Source organism: Micropterus salmoides, unplaced genomic scaffold (assembly GCF_014851395.1).
Source record: "Micropterus salmoides isolate LMB-PRFRI ecotype aquatic unplaced genomic scaffold, ASM1485139v1 Ms_hic_scaffold_15, whole genome shotgun sequence".
Classification (NCBI taxonomy): Eukaryota; Metazoa; Chordata; class Actinopteri; order Centrarchiformes; family Centrarchidae; genus Micropterus; species Micropterus salmoides.
Genome location: NW_024040596.1, coordinates 19,847,766 through 19,868,167, shown reverse-complemented (window position 1 = coordinate 19,868,167; position 20,402 = coordinate 19,847,766).

Sequence of the window (20,402 nt, the reverse complement as noted above, 5' to 3'; positions counted from 1 at the left end):
TTCTCCCCGTGTCCGCCTGGGTTCTCTCCGGGTGCTCTGGCTTCCTCCCACCATCCAAAGACATGCAGGTGTCTCTAAAATTGTCCTTAGGTGTGAGTGTGTGTGGTTGTTTGTCTATGTGTGGCCCTGCGATGGACTGGCGACCTGTCCAGGACGTACCCCGCCTTTCGCCCAATGTCAGCTGGGATGGACATCCTAAAGCACATCCTTAGTGTCCACTCCATCACTGGCTCTTTGGATCTTTTCCGTCCTTTGACCTTTTCTCAGTCGACTGCTGATTTTGACATGGTCGTGCCACTGTCTCCCCCGATGAGAGCCGGCCTTTGAAAGAACTCCACCTAGTTTCCATGGCAACAGAAGCCAGACATGCCAAAGAGTCCAGAGGAATGCAACTGAGGTTTTTCTCAGCATGAACTGGAATCTATTTTTGCCCAATGAGTGGAAGCTGTGGTCTATTATAGTATTATGGGGGGGGGGGGGGGGGGGGGGGATGAGTATACTGGGCCCTCATGTGAGCAGGGCCCACAAAGATACTATAACATATTTCTGTGTATACCGTGAGGGGCCCATGGAGAATGCTTGCACACAGGGCCCAGATTTTTGTGCGACGTCCCTGTCTGTTAGGTCTGTAGACAAGTATGAAGTTGATCCCTGAGTATAAGGTCTATACAGACTAACCTAAACATCAAGCTTTTTCTGTTGTCTGTGTGAGGCTACGTTAAGGTTCCCATGGCTTCTAAAATGGACATGTGTAAAGACAGATAAATATACTGAGATTAATGAGAGAAAGAACGTATACCGTTCTGTTTTGAGGGGGAAAAGATTTAAAGTGTGTGGCAACAGATGGCCTGAGGATGTTTATGGAGATATGGAAAACACAGTCAGATAAAGTCTAACTGCGTAAATAGGCAAATAGATGGTTGATATTTACTCTCTGACCATTAAAACATTTATTATCAGTATATTGATCATTTAGAATTGAAGTACCAGCAAAGAGCACTGATAGTTATTTACAAAAGTTAACAATGTACAAATATACTTGTATTTACAGTATGCCGTAGGATACAAAGGAAAGAACCATGTGATGTGGGGTCTGGATGTGGGAATCAGAAGAAAGGGGTGCATTGATCCAGACATTTGTCAGGTTAAAATATTCAGACACAATTTTGCCAACAAAAACTCACCCATCAAAAGCATTTCAAGAGCCCTAAAGTGTTTTGACGTTTTGTAAAAAAGGTACAAACACACAGTCGATTCTTTTTACTGTCCACAAAATAACAGAGAAGCTTTTATGAGACGGGCATGAATTTTTTTTGGCTTCTGAGGGGGGCCATTACAAAAAAAGTTAAGAACTGCTCACCGTCTTGCGTTTACGTTTGGAGAAATGATGTGACAAAATCAGTGTTTACCATGTTTTCTCTTATGTGGAAAAAACTTATTTACAGAATTTATAGAAAATGTAAATGATGTAAAAATATAATGTCATGCAGGGGCGGATTGGCCACCTGGCAGTTCTGGCATATGACAGAGGGACCGGACTATTTGTTTCAGGTTAGGCCGGTCATATTGATATTAATATCAGTGTTCGGTTTCGATTGGCTTCCTCATTAGCCTCCTCCGCGCACCCGCGGGTGAAAACGGTATCGCGGGTGAAAATCGCGAGTGCTGTGTCATTTCGGCCACTTTATAAAATAAAACAGCCCACTGCTGATGGAAAAAGTCAACAGGGCCGACAAATACAGGGAGAGAGAAAAAGAAAGAGGTAGGGTAAGCCGCTGTGTTTGCAGCAGAGGTGTATGTTCCTTGCTTGTGTGGAAATATTAGAAGTGAAGGCAAGGAGAGCAGAATTAATTTGGCTAGTGAGTAATGTTTTTATTCATGTGTATTCCAATGTTGAGAGCAGTGAGTGAGAAAACATTTTTCTGCAATGTTTAAATTGGCTACTGTGTTCATGGACGTTGCTGGAATCGGTAGCTACAGATAGAGACCCCTGGTCTTCTTGTAGGCTGAATGAAAATGCTTTGAGAAAGGTTTACTTGCACAATAAGAAACATGCAATGCAATTTGAATACAGAAGAAAGTGTGCATTGTCCAAGAAAGTTACTTAAGCAACAAAAAATGCTACTGATCAATGCATTATATTCCATTTTATTGTTATATTTTGAATTGTCACCTGCTGAATTTTGTGCTGCCATTCATATAAATAAAGACATTTACTCCATAAATTGGTGCAGAAAATGACTCCAGAATGCAGGAAAGTAAGAGTTTAATGCTCAAAATCTTCTGGGGGAGGACTCCCAGATCCCCCACTCATACATTTTATCATTGAATATTTCTTCAAAAAAGTGTTAAAATATCTTCTCGTCTTATTCTCATCACCAAAGTCTTTCATCACACCCCTAATCTCAGACCTATGTCACCAAATCTTTACAACACAAAGTGACGCCCTTGCTTTTACATACAGTAGGCCTACTAGGTGTTTTTAAAGGGTTGGAAATATTCTGACAAAACTTGCGGCTACAGATCAGAGGGTCCGCACAATGAAGGTCTGTTCAGTGTCATATAGCTGCGACTGCAGAGTGATGGAAATACCTCCTGTCTTTACCTGTTGTGCTTCTCTCCAACACATTATTCTGCATAAGTGTTGCCTCCACAGTGACTCGTTTATACAGTAGGGCCACTTTCAGAGTCTGACATAAACATTAACCAGCAATTTCCATGTTAGTAGAGAAAACAGAAAGAGTGAAGGGTGCAGTTTTAACAAAGTGACTATAAAGAAGCCTGTTACACAAGTTAACTTTATTTTAAAACACTAGTGTCACGTCAGACATGAAGTCACTTGTAAATAGCAGCTGTGAGAAGTCATAATGGTGTGAGTAATGTGCTGTGAGCCGTTTCTCACATTTGTAAACTTGAACAGTTTAATTTTTTACACACTGGTGTAAAACAATTTGTCACCCTCAATAATGACAAGACGTCTTTAAAAGAACATTTCTGGGCAGATGTCACCCACGTGTCATTCAGCTTACTATTTCCATATTGGTTTGTTTGTGGGGCAGGAAAATACACATATGAACACATAGTGGGACAATTGTAGAACACACTCACAACATCAAGTGCAATAACTACATATTGGTTATGGATCACAAACAAGATGAAACATTTTCTGAAGAGTAATCAGACATGTATTCATGAGTGAACAGATGATCCTCCAAATATGAATTGTCCATTTGTCATAATATCTATTTTCTAATAAATGCCTGTTTTGTATAAGTGGAATGTAAATTTTTATTGTGCTATATAGGTATTTCTAAACAAGACTCTACAGCAATACTAACAGCTTTGTGATGCTAACATGTTCAGAATGACAATGCCAATATGCTAAGCAGGTACTACACCAACTACACCTGAGGCTTATGGGAAAGTCATTTCTTTTATTTGGTATTTATCATATTAGTCAACATTTTGACGTGATGGAGTTGCTAGATGAAAGGCAAGGGGATCACCAAAGTAATTCATCCTGAGGAGAACATGAATGTCTGTACCACATTTCATGGCAATCCATCGAACAGCTGTTGAGCCATTTCAAGCAAAACCCCACACGCCAACCCATGCCAGAGGAAAAGTCAGGGGATTTACAAGTTATCAGGATTCCTCCTCTGAGAACGATGAATATCTGTACACACTTTCATGGCAATCAATCAAATAGTTGGTAAGATATTCTGGACAAAAGTAGTGAACAGACAGACCTACATTGCCGATGAGGCTATGGATGTTTTAATATGTGTAGAATGAATCGAAAACATTACATATATTATACATGTATGTGTCTGGTTTGTTTTTGATAAAAATGTATAAATGTATGTAGTGCTTTTCTACATTAACAGCCAAACCTGGGTTTATGGACGGCCTGCTCAGGCTCCTAAACCACATCTGCCGCCTTCTTCACACTCATCACATCCCATCGGCTTCAGTGAGTTCTGTCACTCAAATTTAACACGTCAACCATGAGACAACAGCCCAGGGGTCAAGGAGGTACAATATCTGCGTTTTGGACCCAAATTTTTCAACATCTGCTGCCAAAATCATGTGTGGCTAGTCATACACCACTGAGCTTTCAGCATGTCCTGCCTGGCCCAGACACTCTCAAAAATAAGCAAACCTCAAAGTAGTCTACATTGTATGTAATGTGCGTGTATGTGTGTGCCTCAGTTTCCCCAACTTCCCCAACTACTTCCAGATGTCCATCCTTTTGACATTTTACATAAACGAAACACAGTAAATTGTCCATCAGGTGTGCGACGTGAGAGGACTCATGGGTATCACGTGTCTGTAAGATTTTGTTTTTGCAGAGTCAACCATCACCTGATGGAAGCTGAGGTGTTGGCTACTGCGGTTTATACAAGCTGCGATCTCCAGGATCTCATTAAATCCCCAACAGCTGTGCAACCCCATGAACAAATGAAAAATAAGGCAATCAAAACTACAGTATGTGGAAATGAACCCCAGCTTCCTTAGTACTTACCATTACATGCGGGGTGTGGGGGGCAGGTTGAAGCCTGCAGTCTTATTGTCACTGTGTGTCAAAGCCGAAAGAAGTAAAAGGCAGAAATGATAACACTGTAAAAGGCTTGTTATGCTCTGAAGCCCAGCATGATGTAATTAATGTAAAAATTATACTTTTCTTTGTAAATTGGTGTAATTTGCATTGTGCACATCCCCACCCAACAATGCTGGAAAGAAATAAGAGAAGAGATGCAGATACAATGAGAGCGGCTGCAGGCTGATTCCACACTTATGGAAACACACCTGTCTCTGGTGTCCTGGATTTATATTGCTTATACACACAATTCAATTCAAATTAGCTTTATTGAATGTATAACAACAATATTGCCAAAGCATCATACAAACTACATAAGAACAATCAACCCCATACATTTCATTAAACAAGTAATTAAAGTGTAAAGACACACACACACACACACACACACACACACATGCGCGCGCACACACACACACACACAAAACCATGCACTTATACACAAAGTGACATAGCTCAGCTGATGGGACAGAGCAGCCCCGTTCTTTCAAAAGCCACTTTTAATCTCTCCTCATGCATTCGACTGAGATGGAAACATTAGCTCTGTGTCTACTATCCCCGTGTCTCCAAACACATCTGTCTATTCTCTCTTCTCTGTCAGATCCTCTCTGTCCTGTTCTCTCTGTATGAACAGAGCGATGTCTGTTCCGCACCATCTTCACCCTCTTTTCTGTCTGTTTGCCCTCGCTGGCTCTTTTCTCTCTTTTTAAACATCCAGGTTCAGTGACCTGAAGCCACTCAGTGACCTTGCAGACTGCCGTGGAAGTCAAAGGGTGAGAATGTGTGTCCCTTTAAACCACCTTGCTAACAGAGCAGGGAAAGGCACTACAGAGAAAGTCCAGTGGTGAGGAGATGTGATTGCATTCTGGACAACGATTTGAGATAGAACAACAAATATGCCATGTGTCCCTACATGAGCAAACATGTGCTTCATGTTTGTGTAGATACGAAACATTACAGAAGCATTTGGCACCTAAACTATCCACTTACTTGTCAGAATAAGGTCTTTGGGTTCTCATTTTGCATCTAACAGGCAGCCTGACCAAAAGCTATGTTTAAATCCCACTGAACACATTTGGCAAACTACTCCGCACTGCAAACCATTTGCAAATTTAACCTTAAGCCAGGGATACCCTTGCACTCAATCATGGTAAGTGCACTGACTATGTGGTTTCTCAGTGAAAGGGAAAAACATTTGCAGCTCCTCGGCTCCCTAAACGCAGCCTTTATCACAAAGCACACCTCGTAAAATTAACACCTCTTCAAGTCGTGCTGCAAACGTTCAAACAAATCTCGTACACAAACCAGAGGAATGGAGCTACTCCACACACAGTCACAGCTGTGCAGCTGAATGACCAAAGTGTTTACTTATTTCCCTCTCCTTTACTCTACCACTATTCTTGGTTTTCATTGGGTCCTTTTGTCCTGTGCATTCCTGAAGTTTGCTAAATGATGTATACAGGAGGGGACAATGGCGCATGCGCACATACACAAATACAAATGCACACTTTTGTGCACAGGACCAGCTATGTTTAAGGGTCTCGCCTTCTGTAGCCTTTTTCACACACTAAGGTCACTTCAGGGCCATACACTGATTTTATACTATAATACAATACAAAGATAGATAAATAAATGAAGAAGGAAGAGAAAGGTATAAAGAAAGAAACTGTATGTGAAATTATAAGAAAGTGTTTTCAGTACTTGGAAAAAAGAAGGTGAGAAACACCTTAAGAAGCTTTATACAAACTCTTTTTACTTCACACTGTGAACTTTTGCACATTCTCTGGTCAATATTTTGCACAAAACTGTACAGCTCTTTCATTTTTAAATGAAGTTATATTGTAAACATTTTATATTTTATTATCAATTTTCAATTTTCTAGTTATATTTTCTCTCTTACTATGCTTATTATGTTCTGGGAACACCAATTCTGAACATCACACATACAGATAAGATTCTGGGTACAGCAAAGACAAAACTACATATAAATTCAAACAAGAGAAAAAGACTGGCAGATATCAAAATATGTTTTGCTCACAATGTTTTCATTCATAGTTATGCAGCTAAAGAACTGCTATGTCTGTAAAATGCCTTGATTTGTAAGGCAGAACTCTATGGATGCCTGGAAAGTGTTCTGAAAACCTGCATTGTCTAATAAAGATGTGTGTCGTGTTTACTTATCAGTACAAATCCTCATTCAACTGTAGCATCATCACAACAGGCCTAAGGTAAAGATTTTACATTAACTTATGCGCCCTGACATCTCTTCCTCAGTTACACTCTCTCTGAATATCTGATCAGGAGGATGAATTCTCAAAACAACCAAGTCATGAAGATCCTTAGCAAGTGAATCATTTAATAATGATAATAATGACTGACAAGACACCAAATTATATTTGAGGAAATCAGGCCAGAGAGACAGAGCTGCTCAGAGAAAAAGACAATGTTTGCTCCGCAGTCTCTTCTCACCAAACTGCTTGCCCGCATCACATATATCTGACAGTTTGGCTTGAGTTTTCTGCACACACACACACACACACACACACACACACAAAGTACTCTAACAAGGGATGCTGTACATGCAGTGGACTGGGAAACACCACTACCTCTAGCGGAGAAGATGTTCTGTGTGCTTCTCTTTAAATGAAACTGAAGTCTGATATGTTGTGTTAAAATGAATCATCCCATTTCAAAAGAGTGCTGAAATGAGTTATTTTAAATGTTGCAATGAGTCCCTCTGTGATCAACTATTCATCCAATCAAATACTCAGATATTTTTATAATATGTATTCTAGCCAAATTACAATTACAATGAGAAAAAACTTTAAGTTAACTAATTTGGAGACGTATCAGATGCATAGTATGTAGTGGAACGATGCTGGAAACTGAACTTACAGAATGCACAGACAATTCATTGATGGAATAAAACAACCTTCCTGCAGACATACAAGAAAATACGTATATAAATCAAACATAATAGTCTGCGAATAGAGATTAAAAATGCATATGAAACACAAGATATAGTTAGAATAGGACAGTGCTTACCTTTGTGAGTGACCGTATATGGGGAAGTAATCACCGCAGTCAGACTAACAGAAAGAAGGCAGACAGACAACCACACATAGGGAACTCTGGTATATGTGCTCATAACAGATGAACAAACACCTTGTGGACACAGCTTATATCTGTTGGAGGGTGGAGCCACTTGGGTGGGTGGGAGAGAGTGAAAGAGAGAGAGGAAGGCAGGGATGAAGGGATGGAGACTTGACTAAAAGTAAATATGACCTCCCTAAAAATGATGCCATAATTTATGGTGGTGAAACATGTTCACATGCCCCTGCTGAGCAGCCACAGTGGATGACAATGATAAACAGGAATATTTCCCTCATTACTGTTGTGATCTACTGGACACTGGACACAGTAAAAAGCTGAGTAGTTCATTATTATTGTGTATGGGCCCAGACACACTGGAGCTGGCTGTTTAAGATCCCTTGTCGTGGCACACACCTGGGAAAAACTGTAAAATACACACACACAAATACAATATAATTTATAGAGTACATAATAATATTAACTGCATTTGAAAAATTTGCACTGCAGTACCTGCAGTAACTGAAGTAACTGTACAATTAGAAATATGTATGTATATTAAGAGGTAAGTAACCAAATATATTTACCTTTCAGGTAAGAACACTTAATGAAACTTGTGAGACTTGTTACTTTTACTCCACAACATTATATTACATTATTATTATTATCGGACAGCTGTTCCAAGGGTCGTTATAGACTAAGATTTAGCATTCAAAATATAAGCTAAACAAATACAATCTAAATTTTGATTTAGCATTCAAAATATGTAATAAACAAAAGAAACATGATGCTTTTCTCTAGGTAGACATATCTAATAGTCTATTTAGTTAGCTAATTAGAGTGTTGATTATACATTAATGCATTAATAGTGTTACCTATGACAGTTGGGTATATTTACTTCTAATACTTCTGTAGTAGTTCCAAAACCACTAAAAATAGTGTGATTAAATTGTGATTAAATAATACACGTGAGACCTTCTTCCATCACTGTGTATACTACACTGACACATGAAAAAATCTATTTAGCCAGTTTTTGTTTTGTTTCAATCACATGAGAATCATCTTCCACCAGTGTAAGTTCAACAACTACATTTATCTTGAAGCAGCAGGAAAAATAACTTGTTTCCACGTCGGTCACAGCAAAAGTGTGAAAACTTTAGTCAGCTTTACACATGGTGAAAATCTGTCTGATGAGCTCTTAGAAGAAGCATTCAGTCACAGCCACAGACTCAAAATATACTTTTTCTCAGAGGTCCTTTGTTAATTTGCGATGACCAACACTTTCCAAGATGGTTTTGACACCTGTCTACAACAACTTAGTAACTCTGACATGTCCAGTCACTACCTGTTAAACATACAGCACGGCCCTCTGTACTGTACCTCAGCCATGACTGTGTGTTTTCTCTTTTAATTCCTTTACGTCAACCTCTGCTCTGTGCTCTTGTGATTTTAGATACAGAACAGAGGCCAGCAGTGTGTCCTAGTTGAGGGTGGCTTAATGTGTATGTATGAGGGATTGTGGGTGTGCGTGCGGTTCCACAGTGACACAGTGGTGTAAAAAGGTAGATGTCCTGTTGCATCTCCAACAGCCAACTGTCAGCTTAGTCAGCTTACTGGTCTCTGCGTAACTCTCTAGCTGAGGATTGTCAGTCTTTTGCCATGATGTGATGATGTTCTCAGTGGCCTCAAAATCTTTGTTTGTATGTTGAGTGAACACAAATTAGGGAACATTAGTCTGTTTTGTTGTATTGACCAGTTTAAAGCCATCTTTGTGCCATCATTAATGTAACCCACCAGCTTAAGATCAAATACTATAATGCTGTTTTCATCTCTAAGGAGCATAGCTTGTAATTGTTCCCCACCTGCCTCAAACACAAAACTCATAAACGCAGTAAATACACCCCAGCCCACTCCAAGACACACACACACGTGCACACACACAGGCACACACTTTGAGTTGCGGTGTGAAAGGTACACGATAGCCAGGGGGTAATGAATTGCGGGTGTTTGCTCTCGTGCTTCAATACTCTTCCTGTTCCATTAATGAAGCCTCAATGGGCCTCATGACTACCTCTCGCCATCCGGCCTGCACCTGTTATACTGTGAAAGTAGACCCTGTACACTGATTCAGTCCTGTAATTTCCGTACCGTAAAATCTTTAACTGTGATCTCACCTCCACATTCAATCTGTTCTTGTGCCAAATTCACAACTTACAGTTAACTTAAAGCTGCACTAATTAATATTATCCCCCTGCTCTACTGAGCATTTTAGAATCTTTCCCGTAATTTCTTTGGTTTTGCTGCAACTTCAGTCTCACTTTTATCAGTGTAATTTCCAGCTGCAGCAGGCATCAAACTCCCTGATAAACCCATTGTACCCTACCTGTCCTACACCAGCCAGAAAAAAGGTTGCAACAAACTGGCGAACATAGTGGCACATTTAACTGCTAAAGAACAAGATATTTCCCTTAAGAGCTGGTGGAGACCAAAACAGAGCAAAAAGGAGAGTGAATATTGGACGTAAATTCACTCCACAACTTCAAATGGATGCTACTGTTGCTCCGTGTCTGTTAGATGTGTGAATAAAAACTGTTTGCTGACACGCTCGCCATATATGTTTTAACAGATTGATGCGCTGCCCTCAGGCCCCAATAAAATAATTACCATGAGACAGCTACATTTTCAAACTATCTAACCAAAAAAATTCCACCTCCTCCCTTCAGGCGTCCCTCCAAAGCCCCTCTCCCAAAACATGTGTTCATGCGCAATGAGTGCACGGGCAGAGTGCGTGGAGGAAGGCATGAAGACAGGTATGCATGCTTATTACAGTTCTGCGACAGCTGAATATACAGGATTTTTTGTGTCAAAGTTTTTGGTTAATTGATTGCTGTCGGATGTAAAGTGAGTTTTAACAAATATAACAAAAAATTCTTCTGAAATACAATGACTATCCCTGCTTTTTTTTGTTAGATGGGGAAAATACTGACAGATTTTATACTCTTAAATCATGACAATTAAAGTGATTATGGCCGCTTTCATTAAGATTTTGTAAATTATACAGTACTTGTATATCACGTGTAGTATAAAACAAAAATGACCATGTATAAACCATACATTTAAGTATATGGGACTATGGCTTTGAGATACATAGCTAATGCAAAGATATACACCTATATTAGCATAGGTAAAGTAGTCATGTGTGGAGGACACTGCCTGGGGATTCGAAAAATGAATGAGCCCTTGTGAGAAGCTGGCAACACATGATGCGTTTCCCTGCTATATGAGAAAGAAATAAGGACATGGTTCCTAACAGAGTGCTCAAGTACTGCAAGAATGGATAACTCAGAATCCATACCCGCATATTTTGTGTGCACTTACCCAAACACAGAATTTCACCCCAGAATATACTATAGAGTGTCTTTGTTTTCCCACCAGCTGGCATGCCTCCTCTGTGCCCTGAGAAAGTTTACGATGCTTGTTATGCATGACATTGTCCAGAGCCCCCGATGAGAGTTACACTAGGTATTTGTGTTTTTACCCCAGCTTTCCTGTGGAGCACCACCTAGATTCTGAACAAAAACGGACATTTGGTTGTACTATAAATGCTGCTGATCGATAGTCAAAACAAGTAGATGGCAGACAGAATGGCATTTAGGCAGCGATGCAGTATGAATATCAGTGTGTGGAAATGTGCTGAAGTGTTCAATCTGTGTCCAGTCTGCCATTTATCACCGTCTATCTCTTGCTCTCAATCTCCAACTTTCACAGACCATTTTCTGTGACCTCCACTCTCTGTACTGTGTGTGCTTCTGTGTTGTGAATGCATGCACATGGTGTCCAAAGGTGTGCCGGGTCCCAGTCTCCCAGTCTTCAGTACAGCATGGCACTGTAGATGCATTTTCATGTATTTACACAGCTGGGAGTTTACATTTTACAGTCATAAAGCAGAGACTATCAGCCCATCGCCACAGTAACTCACTGTTAAGAATCTGTTTTTAACAGTTTATGAGTTGCAATCCCATAGTCCTGTCACATATTCAGATGAGTTTATGGCATCTGAGTTTGCACGGCTTCCACATTCCTTACTCCTTCTCTCTTCACCATAAGGCAATCTTGGAATTTGCAGTGCAAACAGGAGTAAACATCTGAAAGTGTCCATGTCACTTTGTCTGTAGGGACGGAGATCTGTGGAATTTAGACCTGGGAGAAAGCAACCAAAAATAAAACTGACCTATTAAACAATCAGAGTCACCAACACCCAAACTACAAGCTATACTACATACCTTGGCAGCGATGGAACCACTACTCTTTTTAAAAGAGTGTCCCCATACTGCATAAATACCTAAGTATTGTCTGAAAAAAGTATTGACTGAAAAATCTTGCCAGATTCTGATCTCACAATTTACCTCTTCATGATGTCACCCATGGGGGAGTCCTTCAGGGTTATACCTACAATGCTTTTCAACAAGTGTGTGATCAGCTTCTTCTTCTTTTTAGAGTTTTACTATTTTGAACTTTTGCCCCAGTGCCCAGAACAGTGAACCTTGACCTTCCTTCTCTGACCCCATAGGTCACACTGAACTAACGCCACACATGAACAATGGAGGGCCGTAAAGCAAGAAACTCCAAACTACGGCAAGAATAATAATTATACCACACAAATCCTGCTTGCATGGAGACTACCTGCTTTAAATTCTTTTAAACTTTTCTTTTATTGCCACCATCAGGGAGCCTACATTTTTGTATGTTAATTCCCATCCCTTAGCTGTACTTTGTGTTCAGTGCTAATTAAAAAACATTATCATGCTAATATGCTAAACTAATATTGTGAACCTGCAGAACAATGTTAGCATTATCATCATGAGCATGTTAGCATGCTGACATTAGCATTTAGCTCAGTATAGTACAGCCTCACGGGACTGCTAGCATGACTATAGACTTTTTTTCTTAAGTTTAAGTTTAATTTTAGTAGCACATAAATACCACATAGCAGTCGATAATACCATTGTCAAATTCAAAGGGGTTATTTCCTGTTATTTCTCTTAAAATTATCCGCAAGTTTCACATTCAAGCAGTAAAATAAAAGTATGATCCTCATTTGACTACATAGCTGGCCTGCTAACAGATTTACTGTAGGTCTGATGATGTCCATACTGTCGCAGCCTTTCAGCCCACACCTGCTATGCTCAGGGTGGGTACTTCTCATTTCTTGCCCCCTACCATGGGTCTAGCAATAAATCACTTGGTTTAAGACTCCCCGGTGTCACTTCAAAAATGCCCCTCTCAACACCAACAAGGCCAGAGGTTTGTTATTCAGTTTTTTAAGAAAACAACCTCCTTGCTCACGCAGTGGGGCTCCCAGGACTTGTACCACCACCTCCCTTTCTCATAGACCTCCACCCCATGAAACAAAAGCACACTGTTTTAAGAAATGAGGCGTTCCAACGAGGTCAAACTCCCATAACCTTTACTTTATCTCAAAATGATTGGCCATCTGTCTGTCCAGTATTTGTATCTACTACATCATTTTGGTTAATGACCACACAAACTACTTGGTCCCATATTCTGGCAATGTGGAACTAAATGTGTAATGTATCCAAAACCAGAGGCTCCTATGGTACGGGCCCAACCACCATGATCAGTCACTCTGACCTCAACACCATGGTCTCCACTCAGTCTACCCAGGGAGTTTGGCTAATGGCACAAGCAACACAAACCCTCTGGCTGCAATCATGTATTCATCCTGTACATGTATCTGTGCTTCTAAGTGAGTAGTGGGCTTATTTAGCTTTGTGAGTTTGCTGTGAATGTACAGGCTGCCCACACACTCCCCCGCTCACAGCTGGCCTGTACTGAGACAAGTCTTCACACAACAGTGTTGCAGCAAAAGCCCCGCATACATGCACATAGGCTTACATGTGCACAAACATGTGCACAGCCTCTCTTCATTTCACACCCATACACAGCACCGGGCCCACAATCCTTTGCTTCAATCAACAGGCTGTAACATTCCAGTCTCGCTCCCGGCGCTGTTCAACATGACATCACTCTACGGAGAGAGATGGGCACACCGTTTACAAGGTATGAGTTGTCGAGCCTGATTCAAAAGGCTCTCTCTTTCATGGGCTCATATAAAAACTGCAGTTTATCCAAATAAAATATTTCACGGGACATCAAAAACAAGCAAAAGTAAGAAGTTAGAAGAAGAAGAAAGTATATTTTCTTCTTCCATAAATCAGATTTCAGATGTTTTCTCTAGGACTGTGCCTTTGTCTGAGAGGAATGTGACCATGTGTGATGTCTTAGATCTGTAGGAGCGGATTTTATAGAAATCGTTCCATTAGGGGAAATGCATTTATTTATCCTTCTAATTTTAAGAATTGATACCAATCTTATGTCTGTGTGTTGAATAGAGAACAGAAGTTAGAACATTGTTAGGCTAGCTCCTCTAAAGTTGAATAATTACCTACTTCCAGTCTTTAAACTTAGGTGAACACATCCGGACCATGATTACCATTTTTTTACTTGCTTCTTATAATCTTATAATCAGGGGGGTCTTATATTCGAGATAATCTTATATTCTAGCCAATACAGTACTTATAAATGGGAGACTCAGATTTTTCTGAAAGCTCTGGTACTTAAATAAAAGCCTACATAAATGACAAAAAAAACCCTAACATGGATGCGTCACTAAGTGCCCAAAGTATGTGTTAAAAGTAATTAAATGCAGATTTAATGGACACAGTGCTGTATTGACCAGTGACATATTTTTTCAACCCTCACATGACCAACTCTGCAACTGTCTTGAGTTTTCCAAAAACATCTTAAACATGGGATACTTTCTCATTGCTGATGGAAATGCAACAATAGCACTCAAATATAAAATTGATTTTGATGGGAAAAAAAGTAAATAAGTATATTCCCCAACATGTTGAATTATTCTATTAATGTGGTTCTGCTGTTGCCCTGCATTCAGGTTCGTTATTGGTGGGAACCTTTATGGGAATGTAAAGTCACACCTGCTGGAAAATCCTAAACACCCTACAGTCACACATATGCACAGAACCCCACATACGCTCTCATCACACTATAGTACTACTGCCTCAGTCCAATAAACCTGCATCCACAACTTGGCAAACAGACAGAATTGTATGAGTGATATACTGTGAGACATGTCAGAGGGAGACAGACAGTCTGTAGATTTCTGTCATGTTTGAATTACTGGTCAGATTTTAGGTATGTGAGAAAAACAAATGAGTGATACAGGGCATAATAATAGTACAAGGTCATACATGGACAGAAAATAAACAGATGTTTCAGGGCTGTTCCGTTTTCATCTCTTCTAATCACTCTTCCTGCCCTTTGCTTGTCTTATCTTATCATCGTCTCTCCTGTGTTGTTTGTATTTAACTGATTTTCTGTATCTTCTAATACCCTTAGGTCATAGCCTGTTTATGATGCGTAAAGTAAAGATTTACTAACTCACCTGACCTTTGACATCAGAAGAATGTGCATTAAATACTTTAAATCAGAGGTTATTTTGTTTGATTTGGGCTCACCAACAAATGTGTAGTTTTATACTAAACAAATTCACAGCAAGGGGTCAGCCATGAGCACGCAAACACACTTACACAAATAGACAAGTCTGTTTTTTCATGTTGGCCTTAGTCTGAGTAATAGTTTTCATAGCTTTATGCCAAATCTTGCATAGGTGAGAACTGATATTTGCTCTCACAGTCTACACAGACAAAAACAAAAACAATAAATATGGTAGTGGTACAGACAGAAAATAGTAGTAGTAGTAGTAGTAGTAGTAGTAGTAGTAGTAGTAGTAGTAGTATAATAGTACTAGTAATGATAATATATATAATAATAAATAATGATGATAATAATAATAGGACTTATAGTAAAAATTGTAGCAAGCAGGAAGCTCACAACAGATCCAGACTCACCAACTCTGGAGCCAGAAACACTTGCAGAAAGCAATTGAAGAAGAGAGGCGTGAGGGACAAGAAAGCACAAAACTACTGGTGAGGGAAGAAATCATGTTAGTAACATGCTTAAATGGGATAAGAATACATACAGATGGAGAGGGAGAGGAGGAAAGCAGAGCTCAGTGCATCATGGAAAGTCCTCCAGCAGTTTAGGCCTATGGCAGCATAACTAAAAGATGGTTCAGGGCTCACCTGAGCCAGCCCTAACTGTAAGCTTTATCAAAGAGGAAAGTCTTAAACCTACTCTTAAATGTGGAGATGGTGTCTGCCTCCCGAACCCAAACTGGGACCCCATTCCACAGGAGCTTGATAGCTGAACACTCTGGCTGTCATTCTACATTTGGATATTCTAGGAACCACAAGTAACCCTGCATTCTGGGAGTGCAGTGTTCTAATAGTGTAATAAGGTACCATAAGGTCTTTAAGATAAGATGATGCCTGATCATTAAGGGATTGTAGGTGAGCATAAAGATTTTAAATTCTATTCTTCATTTTACAGGGAGACAGTGCAGAGAAGCTAAAACAGGCAAAATATGATCTATTTTCCTAGTTGTCTGACAGTTGTTCACTAAGGCCTCTCTCACTGTATTCTCAGAGATTAGCACTAGAACTGTCATTGATTTTAGCTAATACCATAGCTTGATATTAATCGTAGGGTATGCCCTCACACAAGCATTGCAGAATTTAGGTCCTGGAAGGTCAGAGGTCAAAAAGCAATTTTGACTTGCCATATAACAGATGTTAGCGATGTCGCTGTGCAGAAAACACATGCACCTCCGCATGTTGGGGTCTTGTAAACATGCTGAAGTGCACAGTAACATACACACTGACGTTGACCTACTCTATTTTTTTTACTAAAAAAATATTGATGTATTCCCCACTCGGTGAAAGGGTAAGGTATAGAGCCATAAACACAGGTGCTTGCTGAAATGCATTGTGGGTAGGGTATTCTGCAATGAGGTGTTAGTATGTGTGGAATGCTCATAGGACTCAGTGTTGACCTGGGGCAAACAGATAGCATGCTGGGATGTAGCATATGGGGACAGGACAGCCCTTGCTTCAGCAGTTTGCCATGCCTTCTATGTAATACTCACTGTCAAATTCAAGCCTGAAATCAAGCATTTGGGTTTTTGGTACATTTGGAAACATCCTTTAAGTGACAAACTGAATGGAGTATAATATATGTATCAAAATAAGTGAAGTGTGTGTCTGTGGTAATATTGATATTACTATTAATGCATACTGGAAACATGATGAAAAATGACTTAACCGGCATGATAGATCCAAGTACAATTAAGATAAATCCACCCATCAAGGTTTCTGTCAACTGTTACACAAAAGCTCTATTTAATTTCTTGTCTTGTGACTGAAAGAATATTGAAATAATCTGGCTGTATAATGGCTGTAAATTTTGGCACTCCTGGTAGCAGTCCATAGTCCCAAATGGTCCATATATTTGGCAGTCCACCAAACTATACTCTGGTATTCCACCCTACACACACTGTTGCCATCATTAAATATCAAACAAGGGACCTGACATTGAAGGCAAGCATGCTGGGTATAATATTATATTAGGTCCAAAATGTACTTTCAAAAGTTTTTAAACAGTTAGTTGGTGCCAATTTCTTTGATTACATTTTATGCACACATATTTTTACATGACATGTATTTCATGAGAAGGGGTCTGTACTTCAGTCAGAGTTCCTAAAGATGGGAGGCAAAGGATGTCCAATGAGTTTAAAGATGATAGTTGCAGTCGCAGTATTAGCCATAACAGTAGTAGTAGTGGTAGCACGAGTGCAGAATGTACTGAAATTAACTACTGGTGGCAGAAGTAGTGACAGGGATAATTGGGGATACCAGGGTTCAATAAGCGCAGCTTGAATTTGACTTTTGTGTTTTCTGTGAGTATTTTAGAAAACCTTTTACTCCCTGCAAAAAGCTGACTAAATCATGACTCCTTCCTCAATACCTTAAAGTTAAGTTAACTTAGACATTATGAGTTAAGTGCATTTCAAGACAGACATGAGGAAAAATCAGGAGGAGGCTTATTGAAGTCTTTGTCAGGTGTTAGGTATTATAACAAAAAACCAATCCAAGCCCGACTGTGCCGAAGTCTATGCCAAAAACCCTCTCTAGTCCTCATGTTCTGTATACAGTTGTAGCTGTTCACTTCTCAGATGGAGTGCAATCTCACCACCAAAACCAAACTATCTCTATGGTCTGACTTTGCTTTTCATGGGGATGTATTAACAGATGAGCCACTATGCTCATACAGGGTAAACAGCAATATTACCCGAGTCACAGAAACTTAGACTGATTTATTTTCTATAGACTTTGTAGCTGGGAGAAACCACATTAGACCAGATGGATATTGATAGCTAGACATGACCAATTCAAATCAAATCCTAACTTTGTTACTGTGAGAATAAGATAAAGTGTTTCTGCAATCAGTTACATTCATAAAGTCAAGGCAAATTGGCAACTCTTATCCTCATGTTAGCTTAAACAAAAATATGCCATAACATTTACTCACAAGTTACTCACAGTGTACTGGCAGACTGGTGGATTGCTACTGATTAACATTCACCAGGCAGAAGGACAACATCCTTCATCCTGTGAGGACTATGGATTATCTTGATTGATATTGTAACAAGCTGTTGCTGTTGAGTACATCACATCTATCCATCAATAAGTATTTGCTTGAGCCCCACAAATCAAATATCATTAATCTCTTAGGCTGGTGGCAGAAGTCTCAGGTTGAGATCTTAAAATATCACGATAGAAAACTGAAACTGTCTGGAAAGATACAACTAAGAATACGTATGAAACCATGTGTATTGGATTTTGTTTGGATTATGTTAGCAATTGCTTTGACAAAAGACACAAGTGGTGTTAATTAACCACATTTCCTAGTTAAAATATCATCCAAAAGTGGTCTTAAAATAATGGAAGAGACAAATGCCTTAATAAAAACAAATCAATCAAGAATTAAAGGGAAATACAATAGACGTTATATATATTTCCTTGAGTGTATTTACGTTGCCATAGCTAAATGAAAAAAAAACATGTTAAATTACAATTGTTTATCTTTTTGTCTTTAATAACTGAATAACGTTATTCAGTTCTACCTTGTCTCGAATAACTGAATAACTTTTCTATTCAAAAGCTAGTGGTTGATTCCTTCTAAATTCACTGCAACACACACACACACACACGTTCCATATTAAGTACAAGGGAGTTTAATGTGGCCAGATGGACCTCCTACAAGTTGACCTTTGAGCCTCAGAAAAGTATAGATATTGCAGTTTATTTACTCTGTCTTGGAAGATGAAACACCCATAAAATATGCTTCTCTTCCACCATTAAAAACTGGTACCAGAACAAATAATTCCACCATATTCTGATGTATACCATTGGTCTTCTGAAGCTGGTTAAATGGACAGAGTTAAAGGTTAGAGCAGAATATCTTAAAAAGAATGAAGTCTTGGGCTGGTTGCCAGGGAGATGAAACCTTTTATTGTGTGTTTGAATAATGAATGAATTTGGGCTGGAAAAGTTTACATCGGGCGCTCATCCAGAATGAAAAAGAAAATACACAGCACCTGGACAAGGAATGTGGCCAAAAAGCCAAGAGTGGATCCTGAGCAGTCAGACAGAGGTAGTCCAGCACAGGTCCAAGTATCTCCGCCACGAGAAAAGCTCTGGTCCTTGAACCAAGACTAGATATTGTATAAAACATAGAAAGGTAGAAAACCTGCAGTTTAAAAAATCCGTCCCAGTTTTAAAAGCTTCAAACTCAACTCCTGTCCCGGATCCAAACTAGAACCACAGCATGTAAAATTCTTGCATTAAAATACCTCAGTCACATACTGTAAATCTATGCATTGGCATAGAATGAGAGACCAGAAACATGTATTGTACACAATGTATTTTAATCCATTATACGAATACAAACCACATCCTCAAAAATTACCAACGTTAAATCAACACCTCTCAAAAATCCAACTCCATTTATATGCTTCACAAAGCATGTATTTTTATGTACAGATGTTTCTATTTATCTGTCCGGTCAGTGCACCATAGTTATTTCACAACAAAATAAACACTTACTAATTAATCAACAACCCCTAAGGTAGAAAACAGTGTGCAGGTAAAGGTATACAGACAGAAACACTGATATGGCAAGCTGATTAGGGCAGCGTTAGTGACATTTACACATTAACAGTTGGTGTCTGGGAGGACAATAAACAGGCTGAAGCTAACAGTTATTTTCATTCAGAAATTTCATTTCATTTTCATCATTCATAAAATCGCTGCTAAATACTTACCCATGACTAATTGTTTAAGCTCTTGTACAATTAAATAAAGCTGCATGCTTGTATGTTTACAATGAACGTGAGTGTGTATGGGTGTGTATGTGTGTAATGTGTGGCAATGCTAATGCAGAAAAAGAAGCATACACATAACAGAAACACATTCCTCTTCAATCGGAGTCAACACTGAGTCAAGAGGTCACGTAGGACCTACCCATCCCTAGAATGAGCTAAAATTTAGGTGTTCTTTGGTCTTTCTCTGCTGAAAAGGAATTAGTGTTTATAACCCTGATGAACAAACACAATTTGTCCAAGCTGACAATAAATACTGGAGGACAATCAGAGGTCAGAAAAGCAATTAAAGAAGGAGAGAAAGAGAGGGAGGAAGAGAGATGGATTAAA